This window comes from Petaurus breviceps, unplaced genomic scaffold (genome assembly GCF_028583685.1).
Source record: "Petaurus breviceps papuanus isolate PSGF00001 unplaced genomic scaffold, PetGlider_PUasm1.0 90825, whole genome shotgun sequence".
NCBI classification, from domain to species: domain Eukaryota; kingdom Metazoa; phylum Chordata; class Mammalia; order Diprotodontia; family Petauridae; genus Petaurus; species Petaurus breviceps.
The window spans coordinates 3,844,091-3,863,590 of record NW_027187353.1 but is presented as its reverse complement, the minus strand read 5'-3'; the positions used below and the strand labels follow the sequence as shown (position 1 = coordinate 3,863,590).

Here is a 19,500-nt window from a genome sequence, read left to right as displayed (position 1 = left end):
ACCAATTGGAGACATTCATACATAAGCTGCCTTGGGAAGTAGTAAACTTTCCATTCCTTAAAGCAGGCAAATAGAGGCTGGATGATTACATATCAGGGATTATTGTATTGGATGAAAGGTTGGGCCAGGTTCCTTTTAACTCTAATATAATCTTGAGTTTTGACTTTTTTTTTGCAAATTAGTTTTTTTAAAGACAATTGGGGTTAAGTGACTTGCCACACAACTAGTATCAGAGACCAGGTTTGAACTCTGGTCCTCATGACTCTAAGGCCAGTACTCTATCTCCTACACAACCAAGCTGCCCCACCAAATTAAATTTTTAAACAGAGATTCAATGCTCTTGTGTTAGTCTTGTTCACACATATTCTCAACCTCAATTAATCTCTATATTCCAGATTTTCTTGTCTCTTCCTTCTTCCTTGGATTACTTTCTCTTCCTGTCAAAGAGATCACTGGGCACTCAGAACCATGCCAATCACTTATCTCACATCTCCCGGTGTTTAGTTCCCAACTGCTAGGATTATATTGTAGGGACTGGCATGAAATATCATATTTTGGGATACCATGTTGTAAGACACTTATAAACTGGAGAGTGTGCAGAAAAGAGTGACCAGAATGATGAAGAGCCCAATCATGCCAAATGATGATTGGATAAAGAAACTAGAGAAGAGAATGCTGGCAAATTGGGAGGCAATGGTGGAATACAATAGTTGTGAGAATGGCATTTGAACAAAATTATTCTGCTTGGTCCTGAAGGTCAAAACTACAAGAAAAAGGTACAAGTTACAAAGGGACAGATTATTCAGTTCAAAGTGATTCTTATCAAGTGGGGCTATTCCAAAGTGGACTGGTTTCCTCAGAGATGTAGCAAGTCACCCTTCAGTAGAAATCTTTTAACTGAAATTCTGGGATTCTCACCTTTTAACTGAAATTCTGGGATTCTCACTTGGGACTCAGGACACTTCAGTTTTGCAGGCTGGATACAGGTGTGAGGCAATCACCTGTGTATTTTGCCTTAGTTCTAAATCATCCTCATGCTCTATAAATGGACATTCTCTAGAAGACATCCAGGGATCCATATCCATGTTCAAATAGTCCAGTTCCCCACTTCTAAACCCACTTCTCACTTAAAAGCAGTGAGTGACTCACATTCCTTCAGCTTAAACAGGATTCTTTTCACTAACTCTTCATCTTCTCTGTTCCCATGCATTCCCTGTCCTCTGCACACTCCTCCCTTAATACACTTTATAACTAACGCCTAGAGGCCAGTTTCCAACTATTCTATCTACTTTGGTGTCAGGAGAATGTTAGACAGCTCTCTTACATCCTGAAGGGTAATTAATCACTACTTTTGGCATCTGCCTGCACTCTTTTCAGGGAACAGCTGCCTTAAAAAAATTTTTTTAAAGCCTAGTGTCCCCAGATTGTAATTGTTCTAAGAAAATACCCTCACTTGGGGGCGGGTACAAAGGTGTTTTTAACATGATATAAGCTCTACATGCCATCACAGATTCTCAGCATTGAAAGGGAGCTAAGAGGCCATCTCCTTTAATTGGCATCTGAAAAAGAATCCCTCTATGTCTCCCCCAATGTGTTATCAACCAGCCTTTTCTCAAAAACTGCTAGGGCTAGAGTCAATTAAATATTTAATTGAAACAGTCAATAACTTGGGAAAAATTGCAGGATATAGAATAAATCAACACAAATCATTAGCATCTCTGTATGTTGCCAATAAAATCCCACAGGAAGAGATAAACAAATTCCACTAAAATAACCATAGAATATTTAAAATATTTGGTAGTTTGTCCACCCACACACAGACACGGACATATACAAACAGACACACACACGAAGTTTCTGAATACAACTGCAAAATACCCTTTACTGGAATAAAAACAGACCTCTAGAATTAGAGAAATATTAATTGCTCGTAGGCAGGTAACGCCAATATAACAAAAATGACACCGTCACCTAAATTAGTTTATGTATTCAATGCCATACCAACCAAGCTGCAAAAAGATTTATCAAACTAAAAAAATGAAATTCATCTGAAGGAACGAAAGGTCAAGAATCTTTTAAGACATTAAAAAAAAATGGAAAGGAAAGCCTGCAGTGCCAATGGTCAAATTACAATACAAAGTAGCCTTGGTCAGTATTATTTGCTACTGGTTTAGAAATGAGAGACTGATCAGTGGAACAAATTAGGTATATAACACAGAAGCAAACAAATTTAGTAGAGGCAGCTAGCTGGAAATGCAATAGATTGATCACTGGACCTGTAACCAGGAAGACCTGAAGTCAAAGCCTGCCTCAGCCACAGTCTGACCTCAGACACTCAATAGGTGTATAACTCTGGGTAAGCCACTTAACCTCTGTGTGTATCAGTTTTCTCATTTGAAAAATGGGGATAATAATAGCATCTGCCTTCCAGGCATGTTTTGAGATGATACTTGTAAAACATTTTGCAAACCTTAGGGGGACATGTGAATGCTAACTAGTTAGTGGTTTTCCTAAGCTTAGACCATAGCTACTGGAACAAGGACTCATTATTTGAAAAAACTGCTGAGAAAACTTGAAAGCAGTCTGGAAGAAATTAGGGTTAGGCTGTCACCTCATATTACATAGCAAGATAAGCTCCAACTGGATATAGGCCTTAGATGTAAAAGGTCACTTCATAAATATTAGAGGAGCAAGGCAGAAATCACTTTTTAGATCTGTGGATAGGGGAAGAGTTCATGACCAAACAAGAGGATTACAAATGTTAAAATGGACAATTCTGATAACATAGAATTCAAACGGTTTTGTACAAACAAAACCAATGAAGTTAAACTTAGAGGGGAAACAGTTAACCGGGAAAAAATCTCTGCAACAAGCTTCACTGGTAAAACTCTCATTTCTAAGATATATTGGAGTTCCAAAAGTCTTAGTGCAGTTTTAAGTTATTAAAATTTAAATAACTGATTGAAATTTGTAAGACTAAGAACTATTCCCTGATAGATAAAGGGTCAAGGAATATGAACAAGTACTTTTCAAAAAGAAGAAATACAAACTATCAACAGTCATATGAAAAAATACTCCTAATCACTAGAGAAATGTAAATTAAAGCAACTTTGAGGTTTCATCTCATAGATTAGCAAAGAAGGCAAAGAAGGAGAATGATACATGTTAGAGGGGCTGCAAGAAAACAGTTATTATAGTGTGCTCATTGTGAAGTTGCTATTGATCGAGCAATCCTGAAAAACCATTTGGATGCCCCTGAAGTTACTAAATTGTGCCTTTGACATTTGATACTGTTGCTAGGCATATATCCCAAAGAGATTTACAAAAGAGAGAAGGACCCATATTGTGAAAGTATTTATAGCAGCTCTTTGTTGTGACAAATAACTGGAAACTAAGGGTACCTATCTATTGAAGAATGGCTGAACTAATTATGGAATATAAATGTAATGAAATATTGTTGTGCTATAAGAAATGATAAAGGGGATGATTTTGGAGTGTAACAGGAGATGGACACATGTGCAAGACAGCTACCAGTCATGCAGAAGAGGCTGGGGAGCTTGCTACCAGGAAGAGTTATGAGACATAAAAGAAGACATTTATTAAATGGTTTAATTTTGCTAACTAAGTGGTTAGGAGAAGCCTTTTTGATCATAGCCAGAACTGGAAGAGTGTCTTCAAAATTCACAGGCAACCAGAGTTTTGTTTATTCTCTTTGGATGTTCTTTCTTGGTTTGACTCCTTTGCTGATGACATCCAGTGAAAGCTAAAGCTGTAAATGGACCTTGACCTTTCCCCACTTGGGGTCAGCATGTGGCCTTGTGAAACATGCCTTAATCCTTTGCTTCTACATTTGTTCTTTTTCCGTTTTAGGTGAAGAGATTTGAAACTCAGACCTTATAAGATTTGAAAGGTCAGGAGAGTGAACCTCTCCGTATCCTAGCACCTCAGGGTCCTAGCACCCAGGTTTTCTAGCCAGGTTAGCATAAATTCCCCAAGGAGCAAGGAATGATTTTTGGGACCCTGCCTAGTGATAGCTGAGAGGAGGACTCATTTGAGCATCATGCTGCATCTGTAAGAGAATTCCATAAAGTCAGTGGTATGTAGAAACTCTGACAAATTTGAGCCTATTCTCCCTAGAACCCAAGGTGGTATAGGGGAGATCATACACTTGAGGTATTGGAGGGAGATGTTTGTACTTTAGTTATTACTATATTTTCAAACTAAGCACCCCATTCTAAAAGTCAACTGATGTTAAAGTGATTAAATGGAACTGGAATGCTAGGCATTGGTGCTTAATAATGTGTGTGGGAGAATTTCAACCTGACAGAATTAGAAGAGACATACCCTAAACCTCACAGAGATCAGAGGTGGGATGTGAACCCAAGTACTCTGACTCCACAGACCATAAGCTTTTCACTATACCAGTCCAGGGGATCTTGAGGCTGGGGCAGGACAGGGTTCCTCATTCTACCCTGCGTCTTGCTCAACATTCTTTTTTTCCTCCTTGACTGAGGTCATACTTTGCACCCCCTATGGCAGAGTGTTTCTTCTATACTTGGCCACTTCCTTCCCTTCCTCCCTTTTGCTTCCTGTGGTCTTGTTTTCTCTGACTGATTTTTGAATTAAGACCCTACAGCCTGCCCCCTTGGGGGGAACCTCCCCTCCCTGATTTTACTCAGGAGTGTTCTTGTCCAATCACACTTTCTAATAGGAATTTCTGTCCAGGTTCCTTGATTCTCAGAATAATTGGAATGAATCTGAGCTATCTCAACCCTAGTTAGGACAAAGAGGGACTGCCTTGTATCCTGCTTGCAGATAATCTAGGCCTCTCTGTATCTCTTCTTTGTCTACTATCTCTCTTTCTACTTCTCCAGAAGGCTAATAAGAGCAGACAAAAAAAGGAGGGGGGATTCTTCAGAGCTGTTTATTTCCAGATGAATTGTGCCCTTTGAGAAAGGGAATGAAGGTTGAAACAATAAAAATGGAAATTGGTGATTATCTGTGATTTTCTATTATATAGGTTTTCCTTGTGTTCAAGGACCATGGACAGACAAACTTGAAAAGAGCTAAGTATAATTCTGGTGTCTTTTCACAAGTCCAATTGGTGGGTGATTTCTTTGGTGACAGCTGGGAAGCAATATTTATGCTAAGTGAGGATTGAGAATGTGGCAGTTCATTCTGGCTGAGTCCCCAGGCATGTGTGATACCTGACCCCTGGGTAGTCTCTGTGAGCAATTATGGACATTTAAGCATCCCTCCCTCTTCCTCTTTGGCTTGATTTTTATGGGTGTGCATAATTGTGCCCACATGATTACAAATGTCCATATGTGAAGTAGAAACTCCTGCCAGGTCAATATTTCCAAATACCTAGTTGATTGGTGGCATGAAAGAAAATTAATGCTCAATTGGCTGAGTTTTGTAGGACTAAATGTTTAATCTCCTCATTTTCCAGATTAGAAAACTGAGGAAAGTGACTTACCCATGGCCACATAGGTAGGAAAGTGGCAGAGCTGAGATAGGAACCCAGATCCTCTGATTCCCAATCCAGTGTTTTTATCCCCATACTACCTCACCTCCCATATACTGTAACCAGGCATTTGCTGTGGCATTGATGTCACGTGTCTGGGAAGACAGAAGTTTAGAGGAAGAGGTAGAGACAAAAGACATAAAAAGGGATTGTGGGGGAGATGTTGACATTGTATCGGTTAGAACTTCTTTACTTAAAGAGGTACATCTTTTCATTAGACCCAATATATATCCTTCTATTGTTCCTTGGGTCATTTTTTCTCTTGATCTTCAGCTTTATTGAGTATGAATTTATTTTTAAAGTTTATATCTATTTTATAATATGATTATTTTATTTGTATCTTTTGTTTTCAACATCACCACTATTTTCCAACATATACCTCTTCCTCCCAGAGAGTCATCCCTTAAAACAAAGAATAAAAAAGAGAAGTAAAGAGTTCTTCAACACTAATCAACCCATCAATCATGTCAAATATTATATGTAATGTTATGCACCTGTAATGTTAATGGGATGTAAGATCCTCCCCTCCCCCATTTTCCCCTCCTCAGGTGGAGCCCATTAAGGGAAGCTTGCTTAGGGGAGGCTTGCTTGTAGGAAGGCTTTCACACCTTTTGTTAATTTCTATTTAGGCACTGAGTCATGAGGGTTGTGAGGCCCTCTGGCTCTAAAGAAAGGATATATATATATATATATATATATATATATATATATATATATATATATATATATATATATACTCTGAGGTTAGCATTTTGCTTTAGAGTGTTCTTGTGATTTGACCTGATGAGACTCTGGGTAGCCATTAAGGAGCCTCCCCTGCTTTGAAAAACCCAGATGTTGGTGCTTCTATCTCAGGTAACTATATAAGTGTCTCCTTGGTCAGGCAGTTGGACTGTTTGTTGATCTGTGCTAATTTCTCAGACAGTTAGAAGCCTTGTCTATTGGTCTTTATTTCTCTGCTTGTATTTTCTCTAAAGTTCAGAGTGCCGACTTCCCCTGAACTAATGAATGTAATTAAAAAAGACTGTTGACCCCTTGAACAGTTATTTTTCCTAAGAACCTGTGCTGGCAGCCATCCTGGGTATGCCAGTATGGTTGGCTATACAACACCCTTAATCACTCACATCTGTGAATAAGTAGGGGAGATACATTCTCATATCTCTTCTGCAGAGCCAAGGTTGGTCATAATAATTACAGAGGATTCAGTTTCAATTTTTCTTGTTCCTGTTGTTCTTTCTATTTATGCTGTTGTAATAATAATAATAGCTAACATTTACATAGTACTAACATAGCACTGTTAAGTGCTTTACAAATAGTAATACATTTGATCCTCACAACAACTCTGGGAGGTAGGTACTATTATTTTCCCCATTTAACAGTTGAGTAAACTGAGGCAAACAGATTGACTTGCTCAGGGTCACACAACTAGTAGGTGTCTGAGGCTGGGTTTGAACTCAGGAGCTCCTGAACCCAGGCCCAGTTCTCCATCTACTGTGCCACCTAGCTACCTATAATGTCATAGTCATTGTATGTATTGTTTTCCTGCTTTTGCTTCCTTCACTTTGCATCATTTCATGTGCTTCCCCACAGTTTTCTGTATTTTTCATATTCATCATTTCTTACAGTGTAGTAATATTCTATTACATGCATGTAGCAAAGTTTTTTTTAGCCATTCCCCCATTAATAGGCATCTACTTTGTTTCCAATTCTTTGCTACAAATTTGCTTTATTTTAGTATATATGGGGTCTTATATTTTATCACTGACCTTTTTTTACCTGGCTTATTTAACAAATTCTCATTGGTTGATGCCTAATGATGGGATCTCTGGTTCAAAGGGTATGGAAATTTTAGTTAGTTTCTTAGCCCAAGTCCAAATTGCTTTCCAGAATTGTAGCAATGATTTACAGTTCTACCAACAATATATTATTATTGTGCCTACCTTTCCACAATCTCGTCACCTGTGGGCAGGTAGGCAGTGTAGTGGATAGAGTACTGGACCTAGAGTCAGTAAGATTCAGCTTCAGATACTTGCTAGCTGTCTTATCTTGAGCAAGTGTAACTGCTTTCTGCCTCAGTTTCCTTATATGTAAAGTGGGAATTATAACACCTATGTCTCAGAGTTGTTGTGAGGATATAATGAGATATAACATTTGTAAAGTGCTTCAGAAACCTTAAAAAGTCATTTAAATGCTATTGTTCTTATTAATTCTGACAATTCCAATCTTGTCATCTTAAAAAATTTATCACCAGGGTGGCCAGGTGGCACAGTGAGTAAGAGCGCTGGCTCCGAAGTCAGGAGACCCGGGATTGGTTCCGGCCTCCGATACTTAACACCCACACAAAATAACTGGCCATGTAATCTTGAGCAAGTTACTTAACCCCAATTGCTTTTAAAAAAAATTATCACCTGGTAGATGGTGATATCTCATCATATCTCATCACCTGGATGAGAGTCTTTGTATTTATCCTTGGACAAAGTGGCAAAATCCTATATGTACACATCTATAAAATTATTAGCATAAAAACTCCTATAAATAAACTAAAATAAATAATAATTGCTCATCATGGCTATTGCTCATCTATTGGCTAGAACCTCTTTGCTTAAAGAGGTACATCTTTTCATTAGACCCAATGTATGTTCTGTTATCCCTTGGGATATGTTTTTTCTCTTGAATTTCAGCTTTATTGGATATGACCAGGTGACCTTGGGCTCTTAAGAGCTATTCCAATGTAGCACAGCATTTGGTAGGACCTACTAGGCTGGGAAGACTTTAAGTACTGGTTTGGTGATGGACTGGGTGTCTCTTGTTCATGGACCAGCTTAGCTAAATTTGGAGAGTCTAGTTGCCAAGTTATCTTTGGGGTGATGACTTTGTTTTTGTTTATGACAACTCTTGAATCCCATCAACTGAGTTACAGAGGGTTTATCCTCTGTGCTGGTGTAAGTGTGGTACTGTGCATATCAGTAAAATGTTTGTTGAATTGAATTTAACTGGTAGAAAGAGCACCCACCCTGCTGAAATAATGGGTCTCTGAAATGAGACACAAGTAATTTATTCCTGTAATTCTTTTGGATTCTTGGAAAAATCCATGATTTCATATGGGCACTACCCCTACATATGAGATCATAACCTTCTTACCACCTTTGGTAGATGGTTCTTTATGAATTTCTAAAGTCCCTCCCCCCAACCCAATTAATCACCTGGTGACCAATTTTATAGTGATACGTTTCTTTGCATTTAACCAGGATTATCCTTGGACAGTAGACATGGCAAAATGTTTTACATACAGGATCTCATTTGATCCTCATGATATCTCTGTGAGGTAATTTTCAAATTTTCCCCATATTACAGATGAAGAAACTGAGGTTTCCAGAGGTCATTATGATCACATGGCTATCTGAGGTGATATTTGAATTCAGATTTTCCTAATTCTAAGACTGATGCTCTAGCTGCTACACCAGATACATTTTGAACATACTGTTTGAGATGCCCATCCAGGTAGAGTTGTCCATTAGGAAGGTCATGATGTAGGACTCACTTCCAGTGGAGAGAATAGCTCAAATATATAAATCTGAGTCATCTGCAAAGGGGTGATAATGAAACCCATTGGTGTGGATAAGATCATCAAGAGAGAATGTAAAGAAAGAAGAAAAGAAGTCAGAGCTTATGTGTTGGAGATAGATGATGATTCAACAAAGGAGCCTGAGCAAGTACAGACAGACTAGTGAGAGAGAGAGAGAGAGAGAGAGAGAGAGAGAGAGAGAGAAAGGGAGAGAGAGGTGTTGTGGGAGCTAAGGAAGGAGAAAGTATCCACAAGCAGAAGGCAGTAACAATGTCAAGAGTTGGAGAGAAGTCTGAGAGGATGAAGAATGAGAAAAGGCCATTGGATTTAGTAGTTGAGACATCAGAGGAAGCAGAAGACTTAGGAAGGACTTTTTTGAATGATATTGAGGAATACCAGAACCCTTTCAATGATTCCAAATGACTTGTAGCAAAAGCTATACCACATGGCTGAACATAATGGGTGATCTTTGTACAGTCAAAATCACACATTTACAAAATCACAAATAACCCAAATTACAATGGGAGGATATAGAGTGGACAAAATGAAAAATACAATTAAAATATTATTTTTTAGATTAAAAAAAATTATCTGTTGAGAGGCTGAGTGGGAGTAGTGGATAGAGTGCTGGATTTGAAATCCCTAAGGCTTGGGTTCAAATTCTATCTGAAGGTTACTCGATAAATTAGGTCTACTCAAGGCAGCAATTTGAATGGGGGCTCTATGTGAGTTCTGGGAGTTTAAAATGAGGAGTCTTGATTAATATCACCTTCCCGCTTCCATTTTACATTTGGTGGCAAAGTTCTCCCCAAATGAATGTGTGGTAACTCAGTGTCCACAATAGGGAAGGAAAAAAGAGCAAAGACATATGAAATTTACATGCATATGGGGCAGCTAGGTGACTCAGTGAATAGAACACTGATCCTGGAGTTAGGAGGACCCAAGTTAAAATCTGGCCTCAAACACTTACTAGCTGTATGACCCTAGGTAAGAAGAAGGAGGAGGAGAAGGAAGGAATAAGAAGGTGACTTACATGTATAAATGATATTTATTAAAGGATCTAGTGTATACCAGTCAAGGCCTTAGGCATACTGGAGATAGGAGGGAGATGCTGTGGTCCTCCAAATTTGCATCCAGATTGGGGTGGTGGTGTGGCAGTTTCCAAGATGTCTTCCTTGCTTCCCAAGTTTCCCCTTGGTACATGAAAATTCTTATCTCTGACATGTGTTAGGGATGCATGCTTTTTTTCCAGGGGCTTCAGGATTAACAGAGGAGCACCATAGTTTCTCTGTTTTTTCCACTTCCAGATTTATGCTTTGAGATCTTTGAGTACTGTAACTGGTTGATGGGTGTTGTAGGAGTTTCCCAGCTTGGGTTCCATGAGAGCCCAGGGAGAATCTCACCCATCATGAGATCTCTAAGGTCAAAAAGTGACTAGCCAGACTGAAAGGAAGAAGAAATTTATTAGTGCACTAGGGAAGAATGTTTGGGCTGGTAACAGCTTTCACTTCACAGACTATAGATTGGGTTTTTATAGCTTTTTTTTTTTGGGAAACTTATAGGGTATGCAGCCAATCAGTGGCATTCTACAGCAGAATGGAAATGGACAAATATGCAAGCCCTGGGGACACAGAAGTTGCAAAAGGTCAGATTTGTTCCAATGGGAAAATGCATTTTGCAGTGGTTAGTTTTATCAGAATATCTCATGTTGGCAGTAAATCTCTACAATGGTAGAGGCTTCCTTCAAGATAGAATCAGTCAGGCTCATCCTGTTGTTTCCATTAAGGCAGGGAATAAAATACAGCCTAAGGGGCACTATTTACAAAACCCAATAGCTCTGTTTCTTTGGCCTCTGAGATTACTTTGTCTAGTGAGAAGATGTATAACCAAGATTTACAGTACTAGTGTTCGTCTGCCTCCTGCACATGGAGATGAGAGAAATAGAATTGGGGTGTCAATGTATAATTAAGGTTAGCTAACAATGGGAATGCAGAGGACCTTATCTATGATTTCAGTAGTTATGGTACCATTTGGGCTCAGACAGACAATCATCCATAAAATTATAATTGGAGAGATGGGAGATCTTGGTTAATTTTAGGGTTGAAAGCAAAAGAAAGAGAGAAGCAATTAAAACTACACAGGCATACAAGACAGTGGGTCTTCAACTTTCCAAGGAGTCTAGTCTCTCTTTTTTTAAGCAATCGGGGTTAAGTAACTTGCTCAAGGTTACACAGCTAGTTATTTCTGGGTGTGGTGCTAAGTATCGGAGCCCAGAGTTGATCCTCAGGTCGTCCCGACACTGGAGCTGGTGCTCTTACTCGCTGTGCTACCTGGCCACCCCAAAATAGTCTCTTAATTAACTGGCTGTTATGAAGATATGGCCTTGGATTATTTAAAAGGAGAAGCAAAGACCCTCTTAAGGAGAGACTTTTCTCTTGAGATTTTATAGGGGAGGGAGAATATACTTTGAATACATAAGGACCCCAATAAGGGAAAGGAGCCTCAATGATAATAATAGTTATTAATGTTACTAATATTTATGTGTTCTTACTATATGCCAGGCATTACACTAAATGCTTTTTAAACATTATATCAATGATCCTCACAAGAACTCTGAGAGGTAGGTGCTATTGTTATCCCCAATTTACAGTTGAGGAAACTGAGACAAATAGATTAAGTAACTTATCCAAGGCAATTGAGCTAGGAAGTATCTGAGATCAAATCTGAACTCAGGTCTTCCTGATTGCAGGTCTGGTGCTCTATCCATGGTACCACTTAGCTGCTCCTTAATGCAGATATTTTATTTCCCAGGAGCAAAGATGGCACTTGAAATTATAAAATTCTAAGAAGCAAACATTTCTTTGTACAGATCCTAGGAAGACTCATAGAAATCTCACAGCAAACATTATGACATGAATTCCAACAATTCATAGTTTAATGTACCCTGCAATATCAGCTTTATGACCTTGGGTAAGTCATAATCTCTCAGTGACTTAGCAACTCCCCTACCCTAGACTTAGCTACTAAGTTATATGATCTGCTTGGTGAGGACTTTTTCCACCCTAGGAGCCCTCCCCTTCATCATGTTGAATCACAGATCCTTCTTGTATTCCCATTTCTTTGTTAATTTTCTAATCTTCTGGTTGATATAATAAAGGCTTTACTAAAAAGCCCTAGTTTAAAAAACCCAAGAATGAGCTAACACACAGTTCTCCCCACCTACTTCCCCATACAAAGATAAAGATTGATGGTAGAAGAGGATCTGGACAAGCATATGATTCTACTGCTTGCTTGTGGTGGGGAGTCCCTGCTGATTTTTAGGGGTTGGGAGAGACATACTTGAAAATCCCTGACCCTAGACTTTCTCTCTAATGTTCCTTATATGCATCCAGGGTTTTATTATATTTTCCGAAACATGTTCAGATCCATTATCTCATTTAATTTTACCATCCAGAGAGGTAGCATAGTGGTTATGCTAGTCTGAGAGTCATGAAGATCATGAAGATCTAGAACTAACTCTGATACCTACTGGTGTATGGCCACATGCAAGCCACTGAACTTCTCTGTACACCAGGCCACTGAACCTATAAGGTAACAGTTACTTCTTCACTGGACTTTTCTATACTGACTGATGAAATCATAGGTTTGGACAAAAAAAACAACAAACAAAAATATATACAACAAATAAAAAAACAAAATAAAAACCTAGCAATTCTGAACTTCATTTAATGCATGGAGAAATGGAGGTCCACATTTGGGAAATGACTTGTTTAAGAGCATACATAAAGTTAGTATCCAAATCAGAATTGAAACTTGGGTCTATTGATCCTCAGCCATTCTCCAGGATGTCTGGCAAACCTTAGCAGAATATAAAGACCAAGAAGGCCAACTCTCTCCCCCCCCCCAACTTTCTTCTCATTTCCTGACAAAAGGGAAAGATCTGCATCTCTCTTGTGCTGATTCCATCCCTCCTTATCACCCTAGTCTCTGCAAGAGTTCCTTCTAGCCACTGCTCCATTTTGAAGCAGCTGTGAGGGCGAAGCATCAGGGTCCATCTGGGTAGGGCCTCAGCCAGACAATTAGCCCTTATTCCTGGGAAAGAATCCTTTCAGTGTCTCCCTCCCCCAGAAAATTTCCTTTCAGGACCCAGAACTGTGTGGGTGGGCTGAGAGAGGGGTTCAGAGTGGGCGTATAAGGAGCAGCAGGGTGGTTTACCCTGGTAACTGAAATATGACAGTCTGTATACTATGTAAATACCATTTTAAATGAAAAAAAAAACAGACGTGTCTGCTACACAGGCTTTCTCTATGTATCTCCATGTAGCTATCAACCCTTGCTTGGTCTCTGTCTTCCCATGTCTTTTCTCCTCTCTCTGTCCTTGCCTGTTTTTTGAGTCTGTCTCACTATCCCCACCCAGTGTTTTTATCTGGCTCTGTCTTTCCATGTTTCCCTGTCCCCTTTTCTGTCACTGTTTCTGCCCCCTCTCTCACTCAGTTCTTTGCATCTATCCCCCTGGACCAGTCTCTTTCTCACAATTGCTAAAGAATGGCTCAGAAGTTTGGGGATCATCTCTTCCATCTTCCTTATTTTACAGATGGGGAAACGGGCCCAGAGAAGGGTCCTTTCCTTTCTCTCTTCCTTGCCCCCTCCATCTCTTTCTCTCCCTCCCTCCGGCTCTCTTTGCTGTCTCTTTCTTGATTGATGTGTCACAGTCTGTCCTCCCCACTTCTGTCTCTCCCTCCCAACCTTTCTCTCTTTTTGCCCGACTGTTCTCCTCCCACTCCATCCCTCGTCACTGCCCCTCTCCCTCACTCCTTGCTTTCCTCCAGCATCCCGACTCCGCCCCCCGCATCGCCCCCTGCTGGCCCACCTGCGCCCTGCAAGCCCTCCCCGGTCGCAGCACCTCGGACAGCGTTGTGGGAGCCCAGGCAGCCTGTTGGGTCCTCTCTCGCGACAACCTGAGTGGTGCTGGAGTTGGATTGGATTGGGGCGGGGGAGGTGGGGGGGAATCTCGCGAGAGGCTCTGCTGCAGGAGGAGGCGGTGGCAGCCGCGCTGCTGCGGGAGCGGGAGCGCGAGGAGGAGCCGGGTCGCGGACGCGCGCGCTTGCCCCCTCCCAGCCCCGAAGCCTAGAGCGGAGGGGCTGCACCATTCGGAGTGCATCGTTCCTGCCTTGCCTTCCCTTGCATTGCAGAGCTTTGCATTGCATTGCGTGGCTGCTCACAGATTTTCTCCCTCCCCCCTCCCCCCTACCCCTATCCCTGCTTCTTTGACAGTGGAGCAGCCCTTGGGCGGGTGAGTTGTGGGACTGGAGCGGGGGTGGGGGTGGGGGGGCGGTTAGCGGTGCAGTAGGGTTGGGAGCTGGAGGCCCAGACCGGCCGCCGCTATACATAGCCCCAAAGATCCGGGATTACAGGCTCTGGGTCTTGGAGCTTCAGGCTTTGCTGCAGAGGACAGGGTGCGGGGGCGGGGCGGGGGCGTTGGGCTGGGGACACTGGTTAACGGGCTGAATGTCCTTTCTGCTTCCCTTCGCTTTGCGCCCCCCCTTATTCCCTTCACCTGCATAGTGTGTCAGGGAGAGCCCAGGTGACCTTCGTTCTGTATAGACTGGGGGTGGGATGTTCCCTGGACTGCGGTCTCTGCAGCAGGTGGGGAAGCAGCAGGGAGCTCGCAGGTTAAGCAGCTACCCAAGGCCCCAGTGCAAAAACCTCCCCTTTCCCCATCCTTCCCTCATCTTCCTCTCTTGGAGCTGCGTCCCCCTCCCCCCGCCATTGACGTAAGGTTTCGTGGACCTGATGCCATCGCCTGGGTTTCCAACTTCTTTTCCTTAGAAACCACCTTCTCGTCCCTTCCAGCTCTGATATTTCCTGTTTCTAATACCTTCCCTGCCATGGGGGTGTGTGGGGGAAGAGAGATCCTAGTAGGGCCTCTAGTTAAGACGCTCTCTCTCTTCCACCTAGGAAAAGGACTGTTTTGGGCATGGTCATAAAATCCCGCACAGTTTAAAAAAAAAATGAATTCAGTATTTAAAAAAATTCCTTAGCCTCAGAGTGATAAATTGTGGGAATAGAAGGCAGATATGGCCAGTGCCGCCCAATGAATACCCAGCTTGGGAAATGTGCAGGCTTATTTGTAGTGCACCTTTGATCTCTCCTACGGGGGCCAGAGGGCATCTCTCTTGTCAGTATCATGATTCAGCCTTTCCACACATATTTACAAAGTGACTACTGTGTGCCCAGCCCTGGGTTAGATTGCACTGGGGATGGAAGTAGGAGGTCTGCTGTATAGCACAGTGGAAAGAAAACGGCCTGGAATCTGAGGGTTTGAATCCTGGATCTGTCTGTTATTACCTATGTGACCTTGGGCAAGTGACTTCATCTCTTGGAGCCCCAGTTTTCTTATCTGTAAAATGAGGGGGATTGGACCAGATGGAACTGTAAGGTCCCTTCCAATTCTAAATTTTCTGATCCCTTAGGGACCTCACAGTCAAGTTGGAATGACAAAACATACAAATGAGAAATTAACCAGTAATCAAAGTGATACAGGAGGTCAGAAGAAAGATACCTGTGGGCTGGGGTGGGTCAGGTTTGGCCCCAAGCTAAGTGCTATAGAATTAGATATATGGTTTCCCTGCTTTAAGTGGGTATTTGGGGGTAGGGGAGAAGAGGGGGAGTGATTCCTGGGCTGGGTGTGGGGTGAATTGGATAGGAAAACTCAGGCATACCTATGCAAGGCTGGACATTCTTTGGGATTTGGTTATAAAAAGGAGGAGTGCATGCCTAGCAAATCCTGAGCTTTCAGACATGGGGCTCAGGACTGCTGGTTTTTATTTTATTTTATTTTTTTTTGTACTGGGGGATCCTAAACAAATTGTTTCCACTCTCCAGTGCCTAAGCTTACCCTAGACAATTGCAGTCCCCATCACTATTTCATGGGGATGTGGGGAGTGGACAAGATAATGGATATAAAGTGAGCTGCTGTAGGAACTATATGGTCTTCTCTGTAATTCCCTTGGTAAACTCATCTTCCTTACCTTTGGTACCCTTCCTCTACTTAAGGAATTAGAGCTCAGCAGTACCACGGAGACCATCTAGTCCAATACCCTGATTTCACAGAGGAGGAAACTGAAGCCCAGTGAGGGGAAGGCATTTTCCCAAGGTCATAGATGTAGTAAATAGCACAGGCAGCAAGAGAATCCAGGTCTCCTGATTCCCCAGGCAGGGCTCTTTTCTCTGCACCACAGCTCCATTTCCCCATGATCATGTCCCAGCAGGCATTTGCTCAGAGCTCAGTGAAGCAACAGTGTCAAGGGTACATAGAAGCAGTCTCAGAGCTGCAGGGGACCTCAGATGCTATCTAACTCAACACACACCTGAGCAGAAATTCTGCCTACACCAGCCTCAACAAGTGGGCTGAAGGCCTCAGGTGATGGGGAAGTCACTTCCATATTTAGGATAGTTGATTGTTTGTTAGGAAATTCTTACAATGACATGAACTCTGACAAGCCTAAACCCTCAGCTCTGTCTGTGTATTATTGTAGACAACAATCATAACTCTCCCTATCCCATCTCTCTGCTTTAGTTTTTCTTCAAGCCAAATATCTCCCAGCTCTTTCACTCCATTCTCCTATGCGTCTTCCTGAGTTCAAATCTGACCTCAGACACTTACTTGCTGTGTGACCCTGGGCAAGTCACTTAACCCTATTTGCTTCATTTCCTTATCTGTAAAATGAGCTGGAAAAGGAAAAGGAAAAACCACTCCAGTAGCTCTGTCAAGAAAACCCCAAATGGGGTCATGAAGAATGAGACATGATTGAAAAATGACTCAATGACAACATCTGAATAACTTAGGGTAATGGTGGAAGACCAGGTCTTTTGGTCCCCATGTCTTAGTCCCTTGTTGTATCTTCAGCTGAAGGGAATATATGCATGATCTTTCTCCCCCCCCCCCCCAATTCCCCACCCCCTCCAACCCAGCAAGATGTTTTTTTTTCTAGAAGGCTAGATTCTAGAACTCCCATTACTTGGCCATGTGGTCCCACTCTTCTGGGACCACACATTGAGAATATATGTGGCTTCCATGTTCTTCTACCACTGATTTTCCAGGGCTGGCTACAGTTACTTAGGAGCCAGAAACTCATTGCCCCAGCTGCTATTAATGAATGCTATTTCCATCTTTTTTTTTTTTTTTTTTGCATTTTCTTTAGACCAAGAGGCTGCAGCCTTTGGGGCCAAAGGGGAGATAGCCATGGCTCTGACCCACAATAGTCAATCAGTTCACCCTCAGCAAGAAAGAATCCAGATTGTAGGCAATCACTCCCCAAAGCTTGGGTTCTTCAGGTGGATTCAGGGAACCCCTTGATCCACCCCTGAAATGTAAACCCTTTGAATTTATAAACATGTCTACAAATGTAAGTTATGTGTGTCTGTATGTTTCTTTTCTTCTGCCTGGGAAGAGATAAAAATAGCCCTTCTGTTTTTTTTTTTCCTAGTATTATCTCAAGAAAGGTGTAGATGGGAATGGATTATCTGGGTTTGCCCATACCATTGGGATATATAAAATATTGTAGTCGTTTGGGAGGAAGGCAGTTTAGAGTAGAATTAATCAGAGATGACACCTTGGAGGAGATGTTTAAGCCAAGTTTTGAAGACTGTAATGACATTGGTTAGTGATTTGTTGAGAGGAACAGAAAAGGTTGGTGGGAGAGGGGTCCTTGTTGTCATCAGCAATAAACGTTTACCAAGCATATGAATATGAAGTGGTCCAAGCCAGGGTTCTTGCCTTCAGGGAGAATTGTTGGGGAGGCAAGACGTAGAAGAGAATTCATAGTGCACAATGGCCTGAGGGAATTGGAATAGAAGCTCTCTAAGGTTCTTCATAAGTAGCAAATGAGTGTTTAGATAAGTAGGAAGAAACCATTCAGTATGGACCAGGGCGTTCTGGATCTGCTTCCTAAAGGGGGGAGGGGTGGGATTGGAGGCCGGCCTTGAAGGATCGCTGGGACTTATACAGTCAGAGGGAAGGGCTTGGGAAGGGCATTCCAGTCATGGGGAGCAGAGCAAGTATTGTATCTTAACTGGTTTTGTCTCTGTATAGAGTAAGTGTTTATTAAATCAGTGAACATTGTGACAGGATTAGAGGCCCAGGGAAGTCATGTTAAGGAATAGTGAGTAGGATGGTCTGACCAGGACAGAAGGAATGTCTGGAAGTAATAAGATGAAGTTGGTGATGAAGAAAATGAAAAAGAAAATGTTGGAAAAGGTATTCATTAAGCACTCTGTGTAAAGCACTGTGCTAAGCCTGAGAATTAAGTAGAAAGGCAAGATAGTCTCTGCTACCAAAGAAATGGTATTTGTTTGATGGAAACCCTTGAATGCCAGGTAGAAAAGTTTATTTTTGGTCCTGAGAGGCAATAGGGAGCTACGGTGAGTTCTTGGGTCATTCTATGATACCACAGAAGTTATGTTTTAGAAGAATATTAATAGATTTCAAGTATCTGAGGTAGGGAATAAAGGTAAAAGGGGAAGGGGAGATATAATGAATGCAACCCATGGGCAAAATGGAAGATGATCCAAGTACAGAGTGAGCAGATCTGGGAAAGACCAAGATGTCTCCAAGAAAATAGAGAAGCAGGGTGTTCTGTCAGAGACAGATGAAAGGAGTACTTAGCCTGTAAACTGGGCAGTAGCAGAGGGTAGGGGTTTGATTCTTCTGAATTGCAGTACTTTCCATTCTGCTTCCCACTTTTGTAGTACATGAGTGGATGATAGGAGAATAAGTTTCTTTATGTTAATTTAATTCAATAAGTTTATTAAACATTTCCTATGTGATAGGAACTCTGTTAGGTGTTGGGGATTCAAAGACAAAACCTAAAACAGTCTCTGCTCTCAAAGGATTTACATTCTTTTGGAGCTAGAGAGTAGGAAAAAACATGTAGAAGGATAAATCAGTACAAAATAAATCCAAAATAGTTCCCCCCCCCCCCCCAGGGAAAGGCTCTTATAGCTGGGAGGTATTGTGGAAGATCACATGTAGGAGGGGGCAACTGAGTTTTGAATGAAGATGGGAATGCCAAGAGATGGAGTTGAGGACTGAGTTCATACCAAGTATGGACAGCAGCCTTGCCTGAATGAAGGCATGGAGATGTGGGAGATGAAATGTTTTGTTCATGGAACAGAAAATAGGTTTGTTTGGACAATTTGGCTTCTAACTTCCTGGAGCACAGGTTGGATTTGATGGCCACGGAGGTTCCTTCCAACTTTCTTTTTTGTTGTTGTTATTTTTTGCTTTTTTGGAGGGGGGAAGGTAGGGCAATTGGGATTAAGTGACTTGCCCAAGGTCACACGGCTAGTTTTGTGTGTGTGTGTGTGTGTGTGTGTGTGTGTGTGTGTGTGTGTGTGTGTGTGTGTG

General features: G+C 41.7%; 1 protein-coding gene across 1 annotated transcript in view; it reads left to right on the top strand.

Annotated features, from left to right (window-relative positions):
• The first annotated feature begins 14,099 nt into the window (after positions 1-14,099).
• The window catches only part of SCAMP5 (secretory carrier membrane protein 5), a 25,260-nt gene continuing 19,859 nt past the window's right edge, over positions 14,100-19,500 (top strand). The window contains exon 1 of the mRNA XM_069071170.1: positions 14,100-14,385. The gene's annotated coding sequence lies outside the window, so the exon portion shown is untranslated. The remainder of the gene's footprint in view (positions 14,386-19,500) is intronic.